Source organism: Pogoniulus pusillus, chromosome 14, assembly GCF_015220805.1.
Source record: "Pogoniulus pusillus isolate bPogPus1 chromosome 14, bPogPus1.pri, whole genome shotgun sequence".
Taxonomy (NCBI): domain Eukaryota; kingdom Metazoa; phylum Chordata; class Aves; order Piciformes; family Lybiidae; genus Pogoniulus; species Pogoniulus pusillus.
In genome coordinates this window covers 18681074-18708545 of record NC_087277.1, presented here as the reverse complement: position 1 = coordinate 18708545, position 27472 = coordinate 18681074, and the positions used below count along the sequence as shown (strand labels likewise).

General features: G+C 45.9%; 1 protein-coding gene across 14 annotated transcripts in view; it reads right to left on the bottom strand.

Moving 5' to 3' along the window:
- The window catches only part of ADGRB1 (adhesion G protein-coupled receptor B1), a 313454-nt gene extending 286190 nt beyond the window's left edge, over positions 1–27264 (bottom strand). For 13 of the 14 annotated variants that reach the window (XM_064154394.1, XM_064154405.1, XM_064154392.1 and 10 more), the window contains exon 1: positions 27038–27264. The gene's annotated coding sequence lies outside the window, so the exon portion shown is untranslated. The remainder of the gene's footprint in view (positions 1–27037) is intronic. The other variant, XM_064154406.1, reaches the window with a different exon arrangement.
- Positions 27265–27472: the final 208 nt, after the last annotated feature.

Sequence of the window (27472 nt, the reverse complement as noted above, 5' to 3'; positions counted from 1 at the left end):
CACAAGAGAGAATGAGGAGACCTGGTAGGTACATCCTAAAAAAAAAGGTGGTAGGTAAACTGAGTGATGCAACCTTTTTAATTTCTATAGTGAGAAGTCCTTTGTGGCTTTGCTATTTAGGCTGAGGGGTTTCCAAGGCATCCACATGCTTGTGAGGCTTTTAGGGAGGACCTGTGACTAACTGCTTGTCAGTGCTTAACTTGGATGCTTGTTGAGTTTATGAGGAGCTGCATTTAATGCAAGCCTAAATAAGAGGCAGTAAGTCTGTAACTCCTGAGCACTTAAGACAACTGAGGTCACCAACATCAGTGGGAGCTTGGGGATTTTGGAACTTCATCTATGGCTTTTAGCTGCTTTCAACCACCTGTGGGAAAATGATCAGGTAAAAGCAGAAGTGCCAAGGGGTATGCAAAGAGAAAATAGTTAAGTTATACATTTCCCAGTCACCTTTTCTTGCCAGCCTTTCATCCAGAGGTTAATGCTATTAAATGTGGTGCTAAGGAGTGCTTTAGCATGAGACTTGGTGGAACTAAATAATAGTTGGACTCAATGGTCTTAAACATCTTTTCCAAACAAAACTGTTCTGTGATTCTACGCACAAAGAGAAACAAAAAGATAAAACTAGAGCAGACCAATGACAACTCTGAGTTGTCCAGTGGCAACCTTGTGTTGTCCTGCCAGTCAGCTTGGAACCACAAAACATCTTGGCTTGTGCGAGAGGAAAGAGTCTACTGTCAAAAACTCGGTTCTTTAATTTCCCAGCTCAGCTTTGATGCTAGTTATAAGACACCTTTCACAAGTGTGGGAGTTGCAAGCCTTGGAGCAAGAGTACATTATCATCTGATGAAAGATGAGGTAACTAATCTTCCCTATTTGGATTTCTTCCTGACCATAGATTCTTTATATGGAAGTCTTGTGATTTTGCTTATGTGGGGTGTGGAAATCTCTATTTAGGGGAGCAAGGAAGAGATGGTTCCTTATCATCTAAATGGACAAGATGAAAATCTACACAAGACTTTTTATGCTTATCTGTTTCTCCTAACTCAGCAGGCAAATGCAAAGCATCACAAATGGTGCAGGTATCTTCTCCCTACTATCAGGTGATAGAACAAGAGGAAATGGCCTCAAATTGTACTAGGGGAAGTTTAGATTGGCTATTGGGAAAAATGTCTTTCTCAAAAGATTGGTCAGATATTGGAACAGGCTGCCTAGGGAGGTGGTGGAGTCACTATCCCTGGAAGTGTTCAAGTAACATGTAGAGATGACGCTGTGGGACACGGTTCATTCACCATAGTGATCTGAAGTTGCTAGTTGGACTTGATGATCTTAGAGGTCTTTCCCAACTGAAACAGTTGTACAAAATGCAGACTGAGAAGGGAAAGATTACACAGAACTTCAGTCTCTCTGCCTGGGACTTCAAGAAATTTTAAGGGGAGTTATTTATGATGGATAGAAGGAATATCCTCTATAAATAGGCTGGATGTTAGGAGGAAGTTCTTCACAGAGAGAGTGATTTGCCATTGGAATGGGCTGCCCAGGGAGGTGGTGGAGTCACTGGCCCTGGAGGTGTTCAAGCAAAGACTAGATGAGGCACTTAGTGCCATGGTGTAGATGACTGGCTAGGGCTGGGTGCTAGGTTGGACTGGATGATCCTGGAGGTCTCTTCCAAATTGGTTGATTCTATGATAAGAGCAAGAATCCTGTGGAATTGATTGGTTCATGTCACAGGAAGGAAAGATAGAATGTTATTTTTCACATGGTGATTGACCATTAATGACAAATAGAAATTAATAACATAAATCACCTTTAAGCAGTGTTTTTTTTACCTTCATCCATTCAGCTTTGGGAGTAAGGACATTTAGGATCTAGTACATCAAGTTCTTAATCTTTGAGCATAGTGTAAAAGTTACGATAGCAAAAGATAATCTCCTTTTCCAAGTACAGGAAAAATCAAAGATCCAATGTTTTGCATGGCAAAAGCTGTTGGCATTCCCTCAGCTCTGCAGTTTGTGCTTTGCTATGGGTTTTTTTTTAACCAAAGAAGGTGTTGTTCTTTTTTTTATATCCCATTTTCAGAAACTGATTCTCATATAGCTTTCAACGACATGTTCTGCAAATCTCCCAAATGCCTTTTGGTCCCAGCCATTTGCCTCTGACCACCATCTGATTTTTTTTTCCCTCTCATCCTACAGAGTCTCCAGATTTCATAAATGTGGTGAGCCTGGGTTGAGGCTAGGAGGAGGAGGAGGAGGCAACAGATTTGTAGCTGTAAGAGTAACATACTGTCTCTTGTTTTTCTTCTCTGCTGCTGGTAGCCTATATTATGGATTAGTCATCAATACTTTGATGATTAGTAGAACGGTTGGAAAAATGTTCCTTATCAAAAGAGCTGTAGGTCACCAATTTCACAAGGCATCTGTTTGCCCACTTCTGGTAACAAGGACTTGGATAGAAGCTGAGGGACCACAACCTCTCAGCAGCCTAGGAGGTCATGATCAAGGGGCAAGTCCCTCAAAGACAGCAGTTAGGTATTTAGTTGTCCTTAAAGAGCTTCTCCAAGACCATTGGCACTGAAACATTGTGAAAAAAAATACCTTCTTTACTATCAGCTCTTCCCACTTGTCTCCTTTCTGTTCTGATCACTCACTGGCAGACATAAAATCACAGAATCATTTTGGCTTGAAAAGACTTTTAGGCTTACCAAGTCCAACCATTGTTTAGCTCTACCAAATCTGGTGCTAAACCATTTTCCTCAGCCCCACATCCTGTGTCTATTTACAGTGACAGGAATTCGAGCACCTCCCTGAGGAGACTGCTTCAGTGTTCAAGAACCATTTCAGTGAAGAAGTTTCTTCTGATGTCCAACCTGAATCTTCCTTGGTGCAACTTGAGGTCATTTCATCCTATCACTTGTTACTAGGGTGAAGAGACCAATGCCCACGTGGCCTGCACTTCATTTAAAAGAGATGTAGGGAGTAAGAAGGTCTCCCCTCAGCCTCCATTTCTCCAGACTAACCAACTCCAGCTCCCTCAGCCACTCCTCATAAGACATCTCCAGACCTTTCACCAGCTTTGTTGCCCTCCTCTGGACCTACTCCAGGATCTCAATGTCCTTCTTGGTAGTGAAAGGCCCAGAAATGAACCCAGTACTCAAGATGTGGCCTCATCAGTGCCAAGTACAAGGGAACAGACACTTCTTTCATCCTACCTGGAATGAAATTAGATGCATACACATGTTTATCACATAGGTGGAGAACCATGCACATGTATGAAATGGCCAGGATTCAGGATCCATCTTCTATCAAACATTATTTAGTATAGAATTCAAATGAAAGGATCATAAATGTACAGCAGTCAAAGAGTGTTGGCAAAAACCACTGCCTGAAAACTGGCCCTGAGATTAGCTCTTATGAACAAGCAAAACCATTCACAGAAATTCAAAATCGTTTGCAAGTGGAGAAAGGAAGAAAGGGATGAAGGAAATGAGGAAGGAGGGAATGAAGAGAGGAAGGAGGGAAGGAAGGAAATTAACCTAACTGTATTATTTTTGTTATTAATATTATTATTGTTGTTCTTGTTCTTTCTGCTATTTCTTTTACTTATATTATTGCTAATTATTAGTAATTCTGAGTACCCTTATCTATTATTTTCCCCTAATGAGTTTGGAGAGCATTCAGATTGAGAAGTTCTGGATTTTATCTCCAGAACAAATAAGAGTCACCTTCATTTCAACCTGTCTCTTGTTTCCCAGTTCCAACAGAAGAGCTCAGGGGTTGAGCTGTCAGAGACTGAGTAACAATTTGCAGCTTTGGATCTGAAGTGGTTGCCTAGCAGTAAAAGACTCCTTACATACCACTCCCAGTTGGAGGTGTTCCCTATTTCATAAATATAGTTAGCTATAAAGATCATATGTAGGAATATATTACAAGATATATTAATAGGAGCCATCTCCAAAATTCAGGGTGTTGAATATAAATGCAAAAGCCAAACCCTTTCAGAATCAGTGGAGCATCACACAGCTAGAGGCAGCAGCTCAGCCCAGCAAATCAGTGTTGGGCACTTAGCAACAGATGTGGCAAATCAACTGGTATTGAAGTACCATTCTCAACCACCGTTCCAGGATCATTTCTGCAGTTTGAGGGCAACACTGAGATAGTGCTGAGTCCTGGACATTCTTCATAAAACATCCTGAATTATAGCTTTGTATGTGTGTGTGTGCATATACTGCACACACACAGATTCACACACACACACACACATATACCTACTGCTAGAAGGCGCATTTATGTCCATGTAGTTTGCCATCAGACAAAACAAGGCCATTGAATCTCACCCAAGGATCCAAGGATTCTTGCAGTTAGTCCCAAACAGCAAGTTTGGTGCAAAGCCATGTTTGTATCTTACTTGTGTATTTTCTGATGCCCCCAAGAGCCATTCAGCAGTGGTGGCTAGCATCAGCAACATCTTGTATTCAGGTTTTTCCCACACAAAAAAGGCAGTAGTCATGAGCCCTGAAGGAAGACTCATCCACAAGACAGTCAGCTTCTGTTGAGTTGGCCACTAGGTGAGGGACAAAGACTGTTTATGAACCCTTCTTCCTTGCTAGAGGGAAGGGAAAGGGAATAAGGCAAAAAGACTGATGGGCTGGGAAAGAAAACTAAGTCAGCTTTAAAGAAAATAATAATAATAAAATTAAATAGATACAAACCCACCAAACACTGATGGCAGTTATGCCACTGTCACCACTGATCCTGAGGGCAGGCACTGTGGAAGTCCCAGACAGGGCTCTCCAGTGGATGTGAGCTGGATTAACGAAATGAATTCTGGAAGTGAATTTAGGGATCAAGAGGAAGTTCTTCACAAAGAGAGTCATTTGCCATTGGAATGGGCTGCCCAGGGAGGTGGTGGAGTCACCAGCCCTGGAGGTGTTCAAGAAAAGACTGCATGAGGCACTTGGTGCCATGGTCTAGTTGACTGGATAGGGCTGGGTGCTAGGTTGGACTGGATGGTCTTGGAGGTCTCTTCCAACCTGGTTGATTCTATGATTCTAGCACTGAAGGCAAAATGGACAGAGTCCTCTTCAACCACTGGCCACTGAATAAGAAGTTTGACCCTGGTGATCACTCAGCTTTATCCTGAGGATGATATCCATGGAATGGAATCCTTTGTTCAGTTTAGAGTCACCTGTTCTGCCCAATCTCCCCTCTAGGTACCACTTCTTACTTCCTGCCCCCCTGCATGACACAAAAGATATGGGAGTGCCCTTGGTCTGCACAGGATCAAATCGAAGCCAGAGCCTTTCTGCAGCCCGCTAACTCTCTCCATCTGCGTTCTCACTGCTAGAAGCAGTCACTGGCTGTGCAAACCTGCCCTGAACTTCAGAAATTGCCCTCACTAAGCAGAGACTGAGCTGAGGAGTCAGATCCTTGAAGTGAGTAATTTCTGGTCTAGCTCAAACCAGGACGACTTCCTTTCCATGAGTTTCAAAGGCACCAGCTGTATGCCTTCCACACAGACAATCCATGGTTATTAACGATTTCCTCTTCTAGGTCAATAGACCTCAGGCAGAAGCTGGCTGGCTTTTGCCCAGCCAGTAGTACAGGCTTTTCTTCAACTTGGTGTCTCCTTTGCCCTACTTAAGTCAGGAGTTAATATCCCTTACCACAAGCACGAGGTCACGTCCTGATGTTTAAAGTCAGTGCAGGCAAAGCAGGCTGCCTGGGTGAGCAAGCCCCTCTCATCCAGATAAAGCTGGGCTAAAGGGAGACCTGTGCCTGAGCACAGCAGAGTGAACAACGCCTCAATATGCTGCTGAAGACTCACAGTGCTTCTTGAGTGAGCTCTGCACAGAGGGCTATTCTGGTCTAAGAAACAAGATAGACAAATGGTCCTAAAACCCCTTTTTAATTTTTTTTTAAATCTTTTTTTGGCAGAAAACAGACTGTGCTGCCCCAGGCAATCCAGCTCAGCTTGCAAGAAATTAATAGGTCATAAGGATCTGCCCTAGTCTGTAATAGCTTTGACCCCACCCTGCTGTCCAGAAAGAACCTTCTACCTGCAGCTTTAAGGAGTTCACATCTCATCTTGAGTCATGAACAGAGCAAATTTCAGAATTTCAAGATCCCTATAAAAAGCTTTTTCCTCAGATCACATGAGTTGGCCTGGCCTTCTTTCCATGATGACCATGCCACCACTGCTTTGGAAAGCAACGGGGCAGAGGTGAACAGGGGAGTTTTATGTTCTCCTTTACTCAGCCCCTCTTCTGTCCTCCCCATGTACAACAGTGTCAGGAGAATGGTCTGAGCCCAGACATCTCAAGATGAGCTCCAGCCAAGTTGTGGCACCCAGCTGAGTTCATCCTCCTGTCCCCTTTTACCTCTAGCTGCATTGGAGACAAAAGCTGATCTGGTTCTACAAATCATTTTCTGCAGCCAGGACATCCCAGTCAGCTGGTGAATGCCCTCAGGATCCAGGGAAGCCACTCTCCTTGGACACTGAACAACCCATTCTTTGCTCTCTCCACCTCTGCGCAGCCAGCACCTTCCTATCACCCTCTGAGAGAAGACCAATTTTCACCACCAGCACAAAGGAGTCAGGGGTACAAAGCTGGGTGATGATAGATGCTCTTCTGAAACTACCATCCTTCACCTTGCTGCTCAGCAAAAACCCTGCCAAGGAAGGGTTGCACCATCCTCCCTCTTTCTCTAACCCATCCTCACCCCTGCCCCAGCAAAGCAAACAAAGCAAAGGGCTCTGTTGTTTCGGACCTCTAAGGAAAAAGAGAACCAAAAGCAGCCCATCCTCCCTGCCTAGCATGTGACGAGCCACAGAAGAGCAGCAGAGCTGCCAAGCCTGGTGACTAAGGCCAAAGAGAGAGGAGATAGAGGAGCACAAGAGCCTGCTTGTTTGGGTTTTGTTTGGGGAGTTATTTGAAATTCAGCAGCGACTGGCATTAGAGAACAGAGTCCACTCAGAGCTTCTCTCTTCCCATTCATCCCCAGCCCGGCAAAGAAGGGAGGGGGGATGTAGACTGAGAAGAGGAAAAAAACAAGCAGTCTCCTTATCATAATGCCTGCCTGCTAGAGGCAGCCTCTGCCCACAGGGTGGCATTTGAACCTAGACTTGGTTGGAGGGAAGTCAGGGCAGGACAAATTCTTGATGCTCAGAGCAGCTTGACATTGAAGGATCTTCTCTCCTTAGCAAGGTTTTGGTGAGGTTTCATAGAATCATAGAATGATCTGGGTTTGAAGGAACTTCCAAATGTCATCTAGTTCAACCCCCTCTGCAGTCAGCAGGGGCATTTTCAACTAGATCAGGCTGCCCAGAGCTCTCTCAAGCCTCACCTTGAGTATCTCCAGGGATGGGGCCTCAACTACCCTTCTGAGCAACCTGTTCCAGTGTTCCACTGCCCTCATGGTAAAGAATTTGTTCCTTCATGAAGACTAAGTCACATTTTTGCCTCTGCCTCAGTTTCCCCAGGTGTAAGCTAAGAGTCATACTCTCACATTTAGAAAATGAGGACATTTTCCAGCTAAAAGCATAGAAATTGGGATTCTTCAGCCTGGAGAAGAGAAGGCTCCAGGGACACCTTGTTGTGACCTTTCAACATAGAAATGAGGCTTGTAAGAAATATGGGGAGAATCCTCTTGCAACTGGACAATGTGTGATGGTTTTAAATTAAAAGAGAGGACACAGACTAGGTATTGGGAAGGCATTTTGTTACAATAAGGATGATGAAGCACTGACCCAGGTTAACCAGAGAGGTGGTAGATGTCTCATTGTTGGAACCATTCCAGAGCAGGTTGGAGAGAGCTCTGAGCCTACCACATTATAGGTAGGTTAGGCCAGCTGACACTTAGAGGTCCTTTCTGAACCAAGCCATTCTATAATTCTATGAAAAGAGTAAAGTGTTTGCCATGGAACAGAAAATAGCACAAGATGAAGATACAGGTTGGCTACAAACAGCGTGGCTGTGAAGGAGACAATATGTCAACATAAGAGCTATTTGCAGATCTCCAAATATAAGGAAGACAGTATCTTCAGCCATACCTAACTGCTACATCCAATTTTTGTGCTCAGGTTCTAAGAAAGATGAATTGCCTTCGAGAAAGGGTTGCAGACAAAGATTATTAGGATGACTGGGATGATTCTATGATTCCAAGGGAGAACAGGACTTATCAGAAGATTCTAGGAATTTGACCTTACAGAAGGAACATGAAAAGAAAATTAAAATCCTATGCTTAGATGAGGGGAAGTCAACATCAGGCAAAGAAACCACAGAACAGTGATGCCATAAAATTAAAGATAATTGATTTGGAAAAAAAACAAACAAACCCAAAACAACTGAAACAAAGAAAACAACACACAAAATCCACCTTGGATTGACATTTCTAGTTCCCAGAAAAAGTATTGTCCTGGACAGTAAATGAGTTCCAAGGCAACCTCCATGATGTCATTGAGCTGGAGTGCCCTATGAAGGCAGTTGGCTTTGAGAAGTAGCCTTTTGTTCTTTTTTCCTCTATTTAAGGCAGAGAGATGGAAACATCTTCACCACCTCTGTAGCCTCTGTAAAGCTGAACATTGCTTTGCATCAAGATATTTCTCTGTAGCCCATGAGATGCCTCCTTGCCATTTTTCTCTCAGGTGTTTGGTGAGTCATCTGCAACAAGGTGAAAATTTTCTGTTCTAACTTTGCAATGAAGCCCCAGATAGCTCAAGGACTTATATGACAACCAACAGACCTGAGAACTACTTTCTGCAGGCCGGAGAAACTGCTTACACTTGTGTAGTCATTTTGACTTGAAGTCCTCCATCTCTAATGCCTTATCTTCAGCCATAGAGATATTTTTGGGGTCCAAGGCAAATTCCAGGAAGCAATCTCATCCTGGTATGATATAGCATGATGTTAGCAAACCAGGTCACATTCAAGCCAACAGGTCCAAACTTAGCAGTCTTGTTCTATCTTTACCAAGCTCTCTTCAGTGTCCTTGTCCTATCTGAGCCTCAGACCCCTGGTAAACCTCTGAGAGTTCTTGGTCACCATGATTTTGGGGCAGGAAGCTGTTCTTCATGTGTTCATTCCCCTCCTGCCTTGCTTTCCTCCTGAAGTCAAGCTGAAAGTGGCTGGGAGAGATGAGAGACCCCTTCTGAATCATCTACTGTTCCCTTTTAACATAGCAGGAAACTCTGCACATGAGCAAATTTGAATGCAGAAGAATAATCACTCTGAAATCAGTGACTCTTCATCTTCTTCCATCTATATTATTCCATGGTGCCTCTTCCCCTCAATCACACCTTCACACACCTGCAGTCACTGCCCTCTCCAGCATGAGTGCCTGTTTATGTGCAGCAGCCAAGCAAGGTTCTTTGATCATTCTCCATATAGGTGCAACACTCAGCCTCTACCCCATGTTTAAATCCCACCTTCAAGTGTAAAGTTCCTGTTGGTGCCTTTTCAGTTATCTAATTTCAGGCAAATTTAAGTTTAGGATTCTAAAGCTAAGATTTGCAATCTCTGCATGCACAATGAAGCTAAAGGACATGCCCTTTCCATCCAGGATGCTGATAAATGTGGCTACAGTGCCAAAGAGACCTTCACTCCCTGTGAACTTCACTCCCTGTGAACTTCACTCCCTGTGAACTGCTCCTTTCAGTTTCTAAGATGCTGCTGTTAGAGAGACAGAGCTCCTTGGAGACCAAAAGAAAGGATGCAGAGACAAATACTTCACTCCCCATGGAGACAGGATTCTGTTCACATTACTGTTTGGTAATCTGGTGATTTTGGACATCCCTCTGTTCTCAGATTGTGGCACCTTTGTGACAGCTCTTGTAGTACCTGGGATACCTCCATGAAATTGGAATTCTTCAAGCTATGCCATTATAAAAGATTAACTTAAAAATAAGTACAAATAGCATTTAAATAAATAAATAAATCTCAGGTGTCACTGCTGAAACAGGCTGGAGAGGATGGACACAAGTTCCAGATCATTAAAAACAAATGTTTCTAAGCAACTCAAAAATTGATGTGTTCCAGTTTCACAATTCCCAATGTTTTTTGTGTTGCTCACAATTCATAACTGGGTGAGCAAAGATAAACAGCACAGGCTACAGACCTTTCCATTCTCATTCCACAGGAGGTGGTGGAGTCACCATTCCTGGAGGTATTTGAAACACATGTATCCCATAGGATATAGTTTAATGGCCATGGTGGTGTTAGGTTGATGGTTGGACTCCCTGATCTTAAAAGTCTTCTCTAACCAAAACAATTCTACAATTCTATGATACAGGTCCATGCAGTTGTCAGTTAATTCCATCCTGGGCACAGCTTTTGTAGAAGGGTGCATCCAGTCCTTGGGAGAAACAGCCAGCACTGCTACCATATGACCCCATGCAAGAAATGTGCAGACCCTCTTCACTCCTGCCTGGCACCTGGCTTGGTCCTCACCACCACCTGCTATTTTGGTCTGAGTGTCCTTTTGCACCTTGCTCATGTTGCTGTTTTAGACTGAATGTCCTGTACTACTTTGTTCTCATTGCACTAAAGCAAACCAAACCAAACCAATAAAAAAAAAGAGAAAACACCACCAAAAAAGAAAAAAAAAATAAGGCCCCTAATGAATCTAAATAGAGGCTGCAAATATGGATATTTGATGGAATTAAGTCCTGAAGCAAATTCTCAGGAGATTACTGAGGTGGACACAGGCGCGTGTGTTTTATTTATAGCTCCGGTTTTACTGCAGTCACTCAGTCAAGCATGGCCACGACTTTATATTAGGGAAATGCAGTTCATTTCTTCCCTTCTCAACTTTAAAGGGCAGCTAACAGCTTGTCCTGAGTATTTACTCTGAATTTTATGAGTGCAGCTTAATCACAGACATGGAAAGCAGATGCTCGGGAAAGACAGTTGGAAGAAAAGGGCCAGCAGGTCTAGGAGTGTGATTGCTGCCCTCTACTCAGCAGCAGTCAGGCTGCAACTCGGGTATGGGGTTCAGTTTGGGGCCCCTCACTACAGGAAAGACATTGAGGTGCTGGAGCCTGTCCAGAGAAGAGCAACAAAGATGGTGAAAGGAGAACAAGTCTGGTGAGAAATGGCTGAGGGAAATGGGATTATTTAGACTGGAGAAAAGGAGGCTGAGGGAAGACCTCATTGCTATCTACAAAGCCCTGAAAGGAGGTAGTAGCAAGGTAGGGATTGGTCTCTTCTCACATGCAATGAGCAACAGGACAAGAGGAAGCAGCCTTAAGCTGTACCATGGAAGGTGTAGGTTAGATATTAGGAAAAAAAATCTTCATATAAAAGGTTATCAGGCATTGGAACACATTGTCCAGGGCAGTGCTGGAGTCACCTTCCCTGGAGGTATTTAACAGATGCATGGACATGGTGCTAAGGGACCCGATATAGTAGTAGTGGCTCAGCAGTAGTTGTGGGGTTGCAAGTTTTTGGGCTCCATGATCTCAAAGGTCTTTTCCAACCTCAACAGTTCTATGGTTCTGTGGTAGAGGGAGGCTGATGTCTCCTTTGAAGAACCATTTTGCTTGGAAGAGACCTTTAAGGTCACCGAATTCAAGCATTATTCTTTGCTGACCTCCTGATGAGTGGTCTATGACATAGAGATGCATCAAAGACAAGCCAGGCTCTCTCTATTCCTTTCAAGGCTCTATCTGAAGTCTCCCTCACTTGTACAACATACTCCATTCATCAGCACTTGAAAGACTCTAAATCAAGGCATGTCATCTATCTAAAAGGTTCACCACAAGGCGGTCATTGTGGGATGAACCTGCCATCCCTGTCTACAGGAGCTCAACCACAAGATTATAATGATTCTTCCTAACCTCACAAGTGCTGATTTCCTTCTCTCCCACTCTCTGATGTCCATTGTTCTGCAAAAAAGGACTCTTATATCAAATAAGGCCAAGGTATGGCTAGAGTAACAGATACTGAGATGCTGGGAGCAATGATGGAGCGATAAATTTGGTCAGCTTCCTTTTGCTATCACCCCTTCACTTTCCTTCAGTGGTGTCTCTCCAACCTTCACTCTGGCTTCTGTTAAGAACTTTGGAAAGGTTTTAAAAGTTTCCCAGAAGAAAAAAATCAAACAACCCACATTATTCTCTCTGACCTTCTCTGGACTTTATTTCTCTTGCCTGAAATTTGCTGTTGAATTTAAAGGCTATGTTTATGTCACATTACCATGAAAGGACCCACACAAAGACAGTAACATCAGCTCACCTGTTAACCCCTTGCACCTTGCCCATCACATTGACTTACACTTTCCCCTGCAGACCACAGCTCTCTCCTCCTATCCTGTACTGCAGTAGGTTGGTAGAAATCATATTCATTCTAATCCATCCAGGAATAGATCTGGGCCAGTTTCATTGCCTATAAACTTGCACTTTGCAGTCACAGATGTCAACCCCAACGTTTAGATCTACCTCATTCTATCTGTTGGCTTGAAGCAAACAGGAGGGTAATCAGAATCCTCCTGACACAGCAAATCCAGGAAGGAGAAAGGGGGAATCAATTTTTATAATACATGTTTGGCACTACATAATACATATAACTCTAAAGACAAGCCATAAAGTTGGAGAGGCTTATAAATTAAATCCATTCTGTCCCTTTTAACTAAAAAGTGACCTTACCATAGAATTAAATGTGTTTCTTATCCCATGATCTATGGAGCTGTAAAAGCAGCTGATTGTTGCAGTGTGATGTTATGGCAGAGAGAGGAGCCCCCAGACAGACATCTCCACACAGCTCAACCCATGTGCTGCTGCTTGGTTTACAATTAACACAGGACAACTGCACAGCTGAGGATTTCACCCCTCTCCCTGTCAGAAGAATTTGACCCATGTCTCTGCTGGGAACAGTCCCTGGATAGGCTGTACTCCAAGCACTGGGCAGGCTTGGGATGGGAGAGTGCTGCCTGAGCAGGGCTGAAAAGACATTCAGATGTGTTCTAAAAAATAAACTGCCTACGCACACAGGGCAGGTTTAGGACCTGTGTCCTATTTCTGTTTAGTTTACTGGGCTCTAAATGCCGTGCAAGAAGGGGAGAAGATTAGAAGGTATCCTGGGGTTCAGCAAAATGCCACAGTGGTGGAGAAAAGGGGAGTGGAAGGTCATTGATTGCTCATGTAGCTACTCCATCCACTTACTCTAATAATCACACAGGAAAGTCTGAAACACAAAAGACTTGACATTGGAATCTAACCCAGAGGACACAATTTAAGATGTTCTGGATGCTTTTGAATGGCCAGAAATTATCAAGCTTTGTCTTACAGGAAAAGGTGGTTTCAGAGTCTCTCCTGAGTTACAGGTTGGCATTCACGCATATAGGCTCTCAGAGCACGCAGGAGACTCTGTGCTCCAATGGATACAATCAGCACAAGATTGAAGGCTGTTTGTCATTCAATCGCTGTGACAGTGAAGAAGATCACTCCTTTCACACCACATATGAAGCAAATGTTCAGGAAAGTCAGTGGAGTGTTTCCTCGTTACTATAGAGAAGTGGGGCAAAGGAGGAGCCAAGATCCTTTCCAGCTATTTGAAGTCACTGGAGCTTGAGCAAGGAAAAAAGTGCTGGAAGGTTCTCTCTGTCTCTTCTGTGTGTGCACTGATGTTGATCTCTGAGCCACAAGTCTCCATCAAATAGGAAGTGGATGCAGGATTGCAGCCCAGATGGGCCAACATTGGAGACTCATCTGAGATGTCACACTCCACTTATGCCTCATATTGAGCTCAACTAGGTGTGGACTAAGCCACCGAGGGGAAATCCACACTACTAGAAAGGTTACTCTTGGGCACATCACAGGCTATGTGCAAAGTGTTGTCCTGAGCTGTGGTTTGTGAGTACCACCTCTCTGTAAACCTTGATAGCAATGCCAATATCTCATTTTGGTCTTTCATTTTTTCCTGCTCATTTATTATTTGGGTTGATAGTGGATTTTTTATTTTTTTTTTATCTACAAATACACTGAACAAAGACCAGGCTCAAGAACATGTCAAATGGCCATCCAAACTGTGTAATTGCTACCAAGGTAATGCCAAGCACTCTCCAGGGGAAAGCATAGGCCAGGGACTATTATTGGTAAACTATGATCAAGATTGATCCACAGGTGGGGAGACAAGAGAGAACTAAGTCCTGTGACAATGAATTGCACCATGCCACTTAATCAGAGAACAAACCCTGACATGTATTTTTGATTAACATTTGATGTGATACTTCACTGATTGAAGATCTGCAGGGATTCAGACCACTGCACATGCTGGCACAGCAAAGTCATTGCAAGGATTAAGTAGAAGGAAATGGAACTGATGCTTCCCGGGTGAAACACATCTCCACTCCTGGAATAATAACAGTTAAGCTTATAAAGCACAGCAATGTTCAGCCTCAGTCAGAGCCTGTGCTAGCTACCATAGTGCTAGCAACAGTGTCATAGAATCATAGAACTGTCAAGGTTACAAGAGACCTTTGGCATCATCAAGCCCAACTGCTCACCTATAGCCTGCAATCACTCCACTACTGCTAAGCCTCTGCCACATATGTACCCAGGCTTCCTCATCGTTCTCTCACTTGGAATATTTAACCATGTTAGAGCTTCTCTTCTTCAAGGGAGAGAGTAGTCAATGTTTTACTGAGCCTCAACCACTTTTGGAGTCTCTGATATGGATTCTATGAAATAAAAGGAAACAACCATTAATCAGCAGCTGGTGCACTGGGCTAGTGTGGGTTGATGTCCTTCACCTCCCAGTTCTGCCTGCCTGTCACATCAGTGCGAAAAGTGCCAGGCTTTGTGCTATTAGCATATCAAAGCTATTTATGGCTAATGTTTGGCAAAATTCAAATCCTGCAGCCATCCGTGACCTTCGATGGGTCATGGAGTCAAGAACATCTAGAAGACAAGACTCATTAGCAGGAATCCAGAGCACAGAAGGAAAAAAACAAACAAACAAACAAAAAACCCAAAAAAGCCCAACCAAACAATTTCAAGCTTTGAAACTGCAGTTAGATTTCCACAGAGAAAATTCAACTGCTTGCATACCAGCTTTTTTCAGCATAGAGCTCTCCCCATCCTCATTGTTTCTGCCGTTGTTACAGCAGGAAGCACCAGCTAAGAGCTGGACCCTATTGTAGAAAACAGGGCAAATTTCCATAACCTCACGAATCTCCAATACAAATTTTCCTGAGCCTGAGAGTACTTAGGGAATGCTGCAAAGAATCTCATAGTCCAGACACTTCACAGCATGATAGGGCTGAGATGGAGATGAAACAAGAACCCAAGACTGCCTGAAGTTGAAGTCATCTCTGCAAATGGTTTGCTTTCCACCTAATTCAAGCCATAGACCAAACAGCTGCCTCTGTGCTCAGGAGCTCCATGCTGGCCACGCTCATAGTCAGTGCTGTACAACCGATGGTGTTAAGTGGTGTAAGCCCGAGAAACCTCACCAAGAAAGGCTGAGGGACAGCAGACAGTATTGATCAGTAACCTGGGAGAGAATAAAGCACTGTGGCTTTAAATAATTAACCCTGTCGACCCAGGAGGAGACCCACAACAACAGAGAAAATTAGGGTGCAGACAAAGCCAATAATTGGTGAGGAGTTGGCAGCTGGACAGAACACTTGCAACACCAAAGTCACCTTCCAGATCAGAATCCAGTTTGCACAGCTAAACCCCTCTTCCAATGACTTCTTCTCTGACTGTCTAAGGAGTAGGAGCAATCAGATGGGCACTTTCAGAAAAGGACATCTTGAGTGGCAGGATGGGCCACTGAGTGGAAAGCATGGCTGAGCATCATTGATTCTCCACCCCATTTCTGGCATTTGCACTAGGGTGATTGATTTATTTCCAGCCCACTCCCTCTCTCCTCTCCAGCTACAAATAACTTCCACAGAGAGATAATGCTCGCTGTCTGTTCTGTAATCAACAGCAACTTCAAAAGGGCTTAGTGCTAGAAGAAAACCTCAGAGGGACAGCATTAAGTGGGAAGCAAACACAGTGTTTGGCTTGTAATTTGAGGTGGGAGGCTGGGGTTTTAACAACCACATCCTTATGTTGCTCTGTGCACCTCCCTGTTCATAAATGGTGTTTAGGGACACAGCAAGTTATAGGGAGACTTTTGAGTCCGCATGAAAGATGACCATCTTTATGGCTCTTGAGCCTGAAAAGAAGAAGAGTGAGAAGGGATCTTATAAATATCTAAAGGGGTCATGAGGATGGAGCTGGGCTCTTCTGAGTGGTGCCCCATGATAGGACAAGGGGCAAGGGGCACAAACTGGAACACAGGAGGTTTCACTTGAAAATGAAGAGAGACTTCTTTATTTTGAGGGTGACAGATCACTGAACCAGGCTGCTCAGAGATGATGTGGAGTCTCCTTCTCTGGAGACTTTCAAAACCTACCTGGACACATTCCTGTGCAAATTGATCTAGGTGAACCTGCTTTAGCAGGAGGGCTGGACTAGGTGGTCTCCCCTTCCAAACCCTAGAGTTCTGTGATTCTATGATTCTATGTGTGGAGCACCCAGTGTGCTCAGTTGTATTTAACACCAGCTCCTATCACTCCTCAGGGCTGTCACCTGCTCACAAGCAGAGCCTGGTGACCTAGCTCCAGAACTGAGAAGAATTGTGTCCTATTTAGATCCAACCAAGAGAAAGGCAGTGAGAAAAAAAAGCTCTGCTTTGTCCCACATTCCCTTCATTACACAAAATGCAAACCATTGTGGTGAGTTCCTTTGTAAACACATTTGAGACCTATTCAAGATAGGAAGAGAAAGATATTTCAACTCCCTAAACCCTTTCAGATGAGCTCCAATTAAAAAAAAAAAAATCAACCCCTAGTCCTTGCACATGCTGGGAGCTGGCAGAAAGCACAGCAGCTTTACCAACCATCTTCCTCGTGCCCAGCACCGCATCCCGCATTGCACCTGATGCTGTTAGTACTTAGGTGCTATCCTCATGAGCACTCTTGGGTGACCTTAGAGGTCCTTTTGTGAAGACCTTGACTGCTAACCAGAAGTAAAAAGCTGGACTAAGCAAGGGAGGGACCCAGCAGCCATCAGACCCACAGAACTAGGAAGAAGATGCTGTTGCAGTGTGTGGTAGAGGATCTTCCTCCCTCAGCTGCAGGACAAGTCTGAATGCTTGGCTTTTCCAAGGATAACAGAGGAAGCTACTCACAACAAGTCTTCAGTGATGGAACTAAGTGTCACATTTCTGATCAAAGACATTGTGGTATTGTCATTGGCCACAGCTCAGCTCCAAAAAATCAGTGAAATACTTCAGAGAGATGGAGTATGGACTTGCCAGGAGGAAATTTGTCTAGAAAAGTCACAGATTAAGTCAACAGGACATCAAACGAGGGGTTTGGGCCAGCTCAGGGCAAAGACAAGGTCTGCTTCTCACAGTGTAGTAAAACTGTTTCACACAGTGACAAAACCCTTTGCTCTCACTCAAAACACCTCAGCACCCTTAGACTTCAGCCCCTAGATCTCAATCCCCATCAGATTTTGTCCCTCTTGAGATACTAGGCCCAAATGCTGTCGTCATACAGTCCCATTCTGAAGTTTGTTTTGCAAGGCAGTTTTTAATGCTTTTCCCAGGACATTTTTAAGTATCTTGCAGGACTTCTGCTCAACAAAGAGCCAAAGAGCAGCTCCTGAGGGCAGCTGTGCCCAACAGGGGCATCAAAATCTGCAGTACTCATGTCCCATCTTCATAGAATCACAGATGCTTGAAGTTGGAAAGGACCTCTGAAGATCACCTTCTCCAATCTACACCATCATCATATTTGATCTTTGTAGAAGGTCAGACTCTGAGCTTGCTACCAACACCTCCCCTTCCAGTAGCACACCTCCAGGAATTTCCCACCATTGTCTAGTCCCTGAGGGATGCCTGAGGCATATGTCCAAGCATGTTAACTCTCACAGCAAAGGTGAAACTTCTTGATATTTCCATGCATCATATTTAACAGGATGCCTCAGCTAACTGCTATTTTGCTGGGATCTCTCCTGACTTCCCCATTGCCCTCCCAGCCTTGTTGCGCTTCTGACTGTCACCATTTCTCCTGCTGGCAGCAGAATCGTCTCCATCTGGCGAATCTGGAAGTCCTGACAGCATCACTATCCCTATTAACATATCTGAAAAACCCCAAGCTGGCAGAAGCCACAGTCACATAGGACAGACAACATTTAACATTGCTCATGGGAAGTCTTTCTAAGGAGTTAGAGTATGCAGCAAACTCACATTCACTACCTCCCCGTTCCATCACTTGTCCCCATGACTGACCTGCAAGTGCTGGGATGAGTGATTGGAAGGCAGCTCTGTCTGCAGCCTCTACTGAGATGTGGGCAGCTCAGAGACCCTCTCTCCTCTCCCATCAGCACTCCCAAGTGTTTGACCACTCACATGCTCTGCAAACATAATCCCCAAGTCCTTCACAGTTTTACTCCCTTTCGATCTGGCTGCACTCACCAGAGCAGTCCAGGCACTAAATGTCCTTTGTCATGCACACTTCCTAAATCAAAACCCACCCCTAGAGCTATCAAATGCTATGCCTCAGGGAATGTTTGCAAGGCAGACAGCATGTCAGACCAGTGACTAACCACATCACTTCCAAGCTCCATCCCAAGTGTGAGTGCCAATAGAGTTCAGCTAGGCTCCCAGGGAGGAGATTTGCTACCATTTACACGTTTAACATCACCAAGGACTTTAACAGACAGCAGCTCTACAGGCTGCTAGGTTACAGAGATATTTCTCTCCTCCCATCCCTAATTTCTGACACAAAAATCGTAGACTCTACTGTGATTTAATCTTCATAGAGAGATATTTTTTGAGCCTATACATGAACCAAAGTCTTTGACCATCGCCTGCATAACAGTGAGCTTGCACTAATCTTAAAAAAAAACAGGTACTCACTTTTGCCCCTTTCTTTGCATGCACAAAGGTGAGGAGGAGTTTTTTGTCAGCAATTAACCCTTGTTTCAGCTCAATAGGTCTGATCAGAAAGTAGAACAACATCTGAGAAGTGGAGATTAGCAGGCCAAGCTCTTTAGTACTTAAGGCATCAGTGCAGTTACTCAAAATCAGATTTCCCTTTCCCCATTGACATTTGATTAAAGCCTTTTCAAGAGGTCCTCTCCAATGTCCAGAAACTTGCCAGGTGATAGAGTTAAAAATCTTCTTGTTTTCACCTGGAAAATGGCAGATACACGATAGTGTGTATCTCAAGTGTGATCAGAACAAAAACTATGCCCAGAAAACATGTTAAGTGTGTATATCTATGCACATGCACTAATTCATAGCTCTGGAAGAGCTGACCAGAGAAGGAACATGCAAAGGCTTTAGCAGCATAGCTCAAGAAGGGGTAAAATACCCTTAAAGCAGGAGCTGAGTCTAGAAATAGATTGTGAGAGGATCAATTTTTGCTGCATGCTGATTTATTCAAACCTTCCACAGTGGCAAAGCCCTCCATAACAAAATATCTGATTACAGGACTATGACCATAAATTCCACACACCCTCAAGCAATGGCCAATGAATAACTGACTTGTTAAGGGAACGAACCTGCACAATGAATAAATCTACCAACAGGGCTTTCAATACAAAAGACCCCATCGGGACAAATTTCCTTCTGAAGGTGTATTGACTTTCATTTGCAGGAACCAGCAGATATTTGTTTTGAGGAGATAGCCATTGTTAGATTGCTGCTAAACAGCATGGAATATAAACCAGGCTCCTACCCCAGGCTTATTCTAGTTGCATATCAAAGTGGGCTGGACTGTGCAAAGGACCATTTTGCAGAATGAAGTGTTACAGAAAGTCTCCTGAAAAAGCATTTTTTAAACCCAGGTAGATACAAGAGACTTGGATACCTCCAGACAGTTGTAAAAAGACATCGAGAAAGTAAGGATTGAAAATGGGCAATAAAACATGACTCAAGAGGAACGTTTAAGGGTGGACATACATTCACAGTCCAAACACAAGAGGAATAATTCATGTCTGGTGCCCTTAACCTCAGAATTCTGAAGGAAGTGTTCTTTGGCCAAGTCTATTTGAACAGCTGGCACAGCTGTTGGGCAGGAGGAAGTTAGGGACTCCCATTTTACAGCTGAAAGCATGGACGTACAGAAAGACCAATGTCTGAGTTAACTGTGACCTGAACCCTTGGCCTGAGACACATGGTTTGGAAGTGGATAAGATCAGCCCTACAGTGCCCATGTTCCTTGGTGGGGATTGCACCACAGCATCTCTGGAAATCAAGCCACAAGGGTTGGTGTTGGGTAGGCCAAACTTTCAGTGGCTTGTGGAGCTGTAGGCTTAAATCATCAGATGAGAGGTCAACAAGAGGACAGGAGCACAGATGGGACAGATTCAAAGCTTTTCAGCTCCAGATCTATTATAGCATGGAAATTGTGATGACCCCTGTCCTGAAAGCATTTAGAGAGAGAACTATGCTAAGTCTCAATGAATATGGAATAGGTAGGTCTGCCAGGAATGGGACAGTCCTAATATCTGGCAGAGGAAAGGAATAAAAGAGCCATTTTGCAAGCAGAAAGCACTCTTTAATAGACCAGTTGAGCTCAAAACTGAGGAAACATCTCCATCTAGCAAAACCAGGCTAGTAACAGGCAGAAGACAAGGTGAACGTGCAGGTGGGAATGCTGAAATCACAGGATGAAGCCTTGCCTCTGACCCAAACTAGATGTTCACAGGAAGTGTTGCCAGTTATACCAGTACATGCATATGGCATGCACAAAATGGTGTCCTAAATATATGCAGGATTCCTCCACCCTTCTCTCAAGCCAAGTCAGCAAGCAGCAGCTCTACCTGGAGTAAATGACTTCCCTAAAAACTGTGACACTCGCTGGGAAGAGAATTTTTCCTCCTTTATGTTCTTCGAAGATGCACTTCAGGCTAACACAGAGTGCACCACATAAGACTACAACCATCTGTTTCAGTGGTTCAGTTTTCACCCCCAAAATATTCCAAACTAGTAGAAAATTTAGATGACCTTACAAGGTCTCTGTTCATCCTTCCCCTAGATACCATTTGCTTCCCCTTGTCCCAGGGCTAAGGCATGTCACCAGACATGACAGAGCTTGCAGCTCCAGCAGCTCATTTACCATCAGCTGGTCACTCCTTGAGCAATGTTTTATGGGGGGAGCAATGTTTTCAGAGGGAAAAAAAATAAGTGCAGAAGGAATAGGAGAAGGAATGTAGAAACCCATCCCTAGCTTCATTTTGATAGCACTGGCAGGGGGTGATTCACTCCAACAAATTAAAATCAGCAAATCTCTCATTTTCCCTGACAGAGATAACCAATTTAAATTTTCATAAAGGGGGCAGTGATGTGTGGCTCTGTGAGACAGTCACTAATGTAGCAGCCCTCTGATTTTATATTTTTTTCCCCTTTTAAAAAAAAATATACTTTTTTTTTCTTTTCCCCTTTCTCTGGGAGCTTCCTAAAGCAACCTGACAGATTATCTCGGCATAATCAGTCTGATACAAAGCCCTCGCTCCGAGAGGCACCGTGAGGAATTTCTAAGCCCCTGATGTGAGGACAAATGGACGTACTGAAGGGAGTTGATTTACTTCTCATTTTCCTTCTCTTTTTTGGGGGGAGAGTTTTTTACCTTTATTTTTAACGTGTTTGTAACCTTAGCACACTGCAAGACATATTAAAAAGCCAACTATGACAGAGAGAATGTGTGTAAAAGAAATGGATGTATGTTCTCCACATGAGCTAGCATGTCAGATTGCCTTCCAAGGGAGAAATTTGACCTCCAGGTAGTGGTTTCTTAATCTTATAATTGGATGCCACCAGTATTGGGTTGGGGATAGTGTAATGCTGTGGAAAAATTACCTTTTGGGCAGCAGGAGTGTTAAGAAGGGTTTCAAGGTAGATGGAACCTCCTAAATCACAGTAATGGGGTTTGCTAAAGCTCAGCTCTCCTTGCCTTGGAGAAACAAGGGTTACTGCAACTCCCTGACACGGTGATTTGGGACTTAGGAGTGATCCTCTGTGAATTGAGGACCTGAGGGAGTCGCATATGAACATAAAGCAAATGAATGCATCTCAGAAGGGACCCCAATCTCTCCAGTGCAGGTGGGACACTGAAATACTGCTTTCTGTGGCAGAAACATGGTTCAAAGAAACTGAGGTGCAAAGAATCTTTGTAGAATGGTCATAGAATGGTTTGGGTTGGAATGGATCATTAAGATCATCTAATTTCACTCCCTCCCTGTCATGTACAGAGACATCTTCCACTAGACCAGATTGCTCTAGACCCTGCTGAGCCTGGCCTTGAATACTTCCAGTAAGAGGGCATCCACAGCCTCTCTGGGCAACCTGAAGAATATCCCTGTCCCCACCCTGTCTGTGTAAACTGTGTCTCAGAGCCTTTCTTCCCACACTTCAGACTCCCAAATTCCCACCCCACCTAAATGGATGGATGGACATTAACCCCCAACATCAAGTTCCCTATGCCTTAGTCCAGTTTCACCCAAGCCCAAACATTCCTTCCTCGCTCCCATCAATCTCAGCACCTTCCGCAAATCCCAGGCAAGAGGAGACCTCAGGCAATTTGGGGAAACACCCATGAGAAGAACATGGGAGCATCTTGTGCACGGTGAGAGCTGGGATGTGATGGTGACCCTTGTGCTTTGCCTGCAGCCACACGGAGCCATTCCAACATGTTCTGCGACACAGAGAAAGACAATCTTCTGCAAACCTCAGGCCAGGTGCCAGCTCCTCTCCCTTCAAAAGCTCGCTTGGGGATGTAAATTTTCTCCAAGGGGAGGAGGCAGGCTGGTTACAGAAACAGCCTGTCATCCATCTTGAAGAAAATACTCCTCTCTCTTTGCACTTATCCTAGAAAGGTGGCAAACAGCATGTTGCAAGCCCAGGATCAGGCCCAGAGAAGAGCTTGGAGTCATTCGTTTATCAGCACCGGTTTGCTGGAGCTAATTAACGAGCTGACCTCTGCAACAGGTATAGATGGCAGGAGATCTCCTGCATGCTACAGCTAGGCAAGAAGGCAGATTTGGAGCTATGATCCCACTGCTTCTCCCTCTCCAAAAAAAAGGAGGAAAGAAAAGCCATCTGCACCCACACCATGGGAACCCCCTCCATTATCTTCCCCCCCCCCAATTCAGGAGCAATGAAGGGGCACGATCCGTGATGGCATCACTCGGGGATGACTCAGAAAGCAGTGTTTGGTCGTCCTGTTCCCCACTCGTGGGGAGCAAGGACTCATATACTGCCCGCTGCCAAATGAGCCGCTGGGGTGGGAGCTGCTCCCCCGGCTCTGGTCACAGGGCTGCACACTCTCCTTGCACTTCCAGGGAGAGCACATGCAGCCCAAATTGTTTCTGTTCTCACAAGGATGCTGAGACGGAGGGCAAGCGGGAAGCAGAAAACATGCGGGGCTGGCGGAGCGGGGGTTCGGGGGGGCGGTAGTATGGTGGAAGAAAATGTTGAAGGGCCAGCAAAAACCCCTTGGGTGGTGGTGCCCGCAGAACGCGCAATAAACCCCTTGGGGAGTGCGATTCGGGAGATGGGGGTGGAGGGTGGGTAACCCCTCTTGCGACTCCCATCTGTGCGGGAGTGTGTTTTTGAAGCGGGGGCTAGAGGGTGGGCATCAGGGCACCGAGCCGTGGCCAGCAGCCGTGCGCTCCGGGGGCGGCGGCGGCCATAGGCGGGCTGAGAGCGCCACCTCCCCGCGGTTAGCTGCAAACCCCGGCTGCCCCCCGGCGCCTCTCCAGCTGCCCGAAGCACCTGGGACGGGCAGGGTTAAAGAAGGACCCTAACACTAAACCGAGATACCCGTCACCCTTTTTCCAGCCTTCACCTGCCGGGATTGCAGCGAGAACGGTCTTGGTGCTATGAGGGCAAAAAAGGAAGGGGGAGAGTTGGGGATGTGTCTGGGTTTGGAAAATGAGAATGTGTGGCGCTGCAAGGCGAAGAGGGGCTCTGTGTGTGTCCCAGGACACCTCTGAGGCGCTGAAGGGCACGGGGGGAATGCAACTCTCCTTGAGGTGACAGAGCAGTGGGATCGGGGGGCTGCTTTCTCTCACCACAGAGGTGGTTAGGTGATTTTTGGCTGCTTCTTGGGAGTGTGGCTGAGGTTAAAGGAGTCTACACACACACACACACACACACACTCTCTCGTCTCAGCCCGAGTATGAGATCTAGCATGCCTTCCCTACCTCGGTTTTCCCCATCTAAAGATAATAGGGGTACAAACCATTCCTTAATGGCAAACCAACCCTCTTTCAGACAGTCATTCCCTGAACCTGTCAGCCTTTATGGGGTATCCAAGCACCTAGCCCTCCTCCTGAGGCTCTGCAACATCATCAGAAGTGCCACCGAAGGGCCAGGAGCCCTGCTCCTTTCCTGTCCGTGCCCTGCTCCTTTCCTGTCCATGCCCTGCTCCTTCCTTGTCAGTGCTCTGTTCCTTCACTGTCTGTGCCTTGTTCCTTTCCTATCTGTGCCCTGCTCCTTCGTACTTATCCCCTGATCCTTCCTTGTCAGTGCCATGCCCCCAACCAGCTTCTGCCTGGTCTTTCCCTTCACCCTCTCCAGCAGAAGCAATGCTACACCCTGACCCCACTATAGCAGGCAGAGCCTGGTGGTCCACTGATTGCTCCCACCAGCACCTCTCTCCTCCCCATGTGCCTCTTCCTCTGCTGAGACCTACCAGGCATGTTGTCTTGCCTGCTCAGCCCTCTGCCTGTCCTCTGTCCCTTGCTTGGCACAGACCAGTGGCCACCCTGTCCCCTGGCAGTGCAGCTGGGCTGAGAGGTGGTGCAATTTCTCAGCACCCTCCAAAAACCAGCCCTGTTCTACCCTGCAACCTTTTTCCTCTTCCTCGGTGAGGTCCTGGTCACTGTAAGGACTGTAGGACCCAGGTTAATGAGTCATTAATTAATTAGGGGCCCACTTAATATGCACGGGGAGCTGTTTGTTTCCTTTAGCAGCCCAGGCTTTGGATGAGATCCCAGCTCTGTGAAGCCTCCAGCTTCGTCTCCCAGCTGATAATAGATAATACAGATATTTCAGCACTAGCCAAAGCAGAGTCATCATCATTAATACACAGTCCTCCCTTCTATGCCGTGGAGGTTGCCACTCAACTCCACCGACTGCCCAGGGCTCATCCTTCCTATCTTTGGCTCTCCATGGTCAGGAGAAAGAGAACAGAGCTGATCAACAGGTAAAGGGTCCAGGAAGGTGCACCCTGCCAACCCTCTAGTACCCTCCTAAGGAGCACTTTCGAGGCACTATGATTTTTGCTCTGCCACGCAGGCAGGTTTTGGCATCTGTCAAAGTAGCTTCTCTCTTCCTCAGCACTACTCCCCCCCCCCCCCCCCCCCCCCCCCCGCCTCCCCCTCCTCCTCCTGCCTCAGCCATCAGCTGTCAGCTGGCCCTGGCACTCACCAGACCCGGTGCTGGAGCTGAATTAATTCTGAGCCCAGGAAAGCCCCGATTCCAAAGGATCGGGTGGTCAGAGATGGAATCGGGGGGAGGGGAGTGGGGTGGGGAGAGAGGGGGTGTCTTTTTGTCCTCCATCCTTTTGACCTTGCCTTCATATTTCCCTCTGCATCACCTTGTCTCTGGTAACTGATTTGCAGGGATTGTTTCCTTGGCCAAAGTAGGATCAGGGACGGGAGTGTGAGTCACAACTGAAGGTATCTTGCAGAGTTGATCTGCAGCCCGTGCCTTCAAGTGCTGGGGACCAATGCCTTCTCTCAGTCAGGACTGAGGTACAACGAGGCTGAAAAGTCCCTCCGAAACCTCTACCTGCTCCTCTCCACCCCTCTTTTCCTTCCAGCCTTGGCAGAGGGATGGCTGAAACACCTCTCTGCGAAAGTCTGAAGATGCATCAACAGCCACCCTCCATCAGCGAATGTCAGGCCGTGAAAGGGAAGGGGGCGGGTGGGGGAAGAGGGAGAGACAAATTTTGCGATTCATTCCCACACAGGGTGATTCAGAACGAGATGCTTTGTAATTACGCATCCCTGATGGAGACTCCTTCTCTTCCCAACCATCTTCCCGGCCCCCCCCCCCCCCCGGCCAAAGAAAGGCTAAGCCAAGCCTGGGTGCCAGGATCCCCAAGGAGCCCATCTCCAGGAACAGCAAGTGTGTGTCTGTGCCATACGCTGAGCTCCACATAGGCTAAAGGCTAATTTCCTTCTGCAGTGTGAAACAAAGTGCTGATAAACGGTATTAATTGGTGGTGGTAGGTCGTTAGGAGCTCATCACCTCCCCAGCAGTTGCTTCCAGCCCTAGACAGGTGCAACACAAGTGGCGAAGCCGGGAAGAACACCTCCTCCATCTCCCCTACCCCCCCCACCCCCCAAAAAAACACCCAACAACCCAAACAAAACCAAAACCCCCCAAAAATCTCTCAAAGGAAAGGGAGAAAGACAAGGAGCTGGAAAGGGATAGATTCATGCCCAGGACAGGAAGCTGCCAGTCTCTCTGAGACTTTGTTTGCCAACATTGCAGGCTGAGGAGTCCCGGACCTCAGAGCTGCTTGCGAAGGCACCGTGTCTTCGCGGCACTTTGCAGTTCAGCCCCAGCTGGCTCTGCAGCTTTCCCACCGTGAGCCTCCACTTCTCTTCCCTCGCCTGGCTGCTTTTTCCTCCATGGAGCAACCCAGTCCCCAGCTCCTTTCCCCAAGACATGAATGCATCTCCCCCTTTGCATCCTGCAGACATCAATATTTTCTACCACCGTCGCTTGATGTTTGCCCACAGGATCTGCATGCATGAAAGTTAAAACTTCCCATGCCAGGAAGCGATTAAGCTCTGTTGGTCCAAAATGCAGAGCAGAGGGGATGAAAAGATCCTCAGGGTGCTGTTTCCAGGGGTGAGAAGCAAAGGAGCGGGTACCCACCTTTGCCCCCCCATCCCTGTTTCCCCTGAGGATGGAGAGAAATCCCCTCCACTGTACTCAAGGCAGAGCACAGCCTGGAGAAGTCATTTCCCAGCTTCTCCCTCCCCTCTTAGGAAGAAAGAAGGGTGGCCAGGAGCCCCTTACCTTGTAGAGCTCCCCAGGTTTTATATCCTCCTTCTTCCCTTTGTCAAATTCCAAATGAAAACCAGCAACATATCCAGGGGTAACCAGCCCAACATTGGGCAGTGCGTGAAGTCCAAAAGGATGGCAGAGCTCGCTCTCCCTCCGCTCCCTCCACTCTTGCCTCTACATATATATATACATACACATATATATATATACGTATATATATAAAGCAGAAAGGGGGGGGGGTGGGGGGTGGTAGATCCTAAAAGAAATGGGGGTGGGGATGAAGAGGAAGGGAAAGCCTTTGGTGTCTCTGCAGACAGGCAGGTGGAAGAGAAAAGCTGAAAATAATTAAGCTGGTTTTGGAGGAATCCTTAGGAGAGGAGAAAAACGCAGTTAAAAGCCAGTAAATCATTAGATCCAAGCAGACAATCAAGTCTTCCCTTTAAAAAA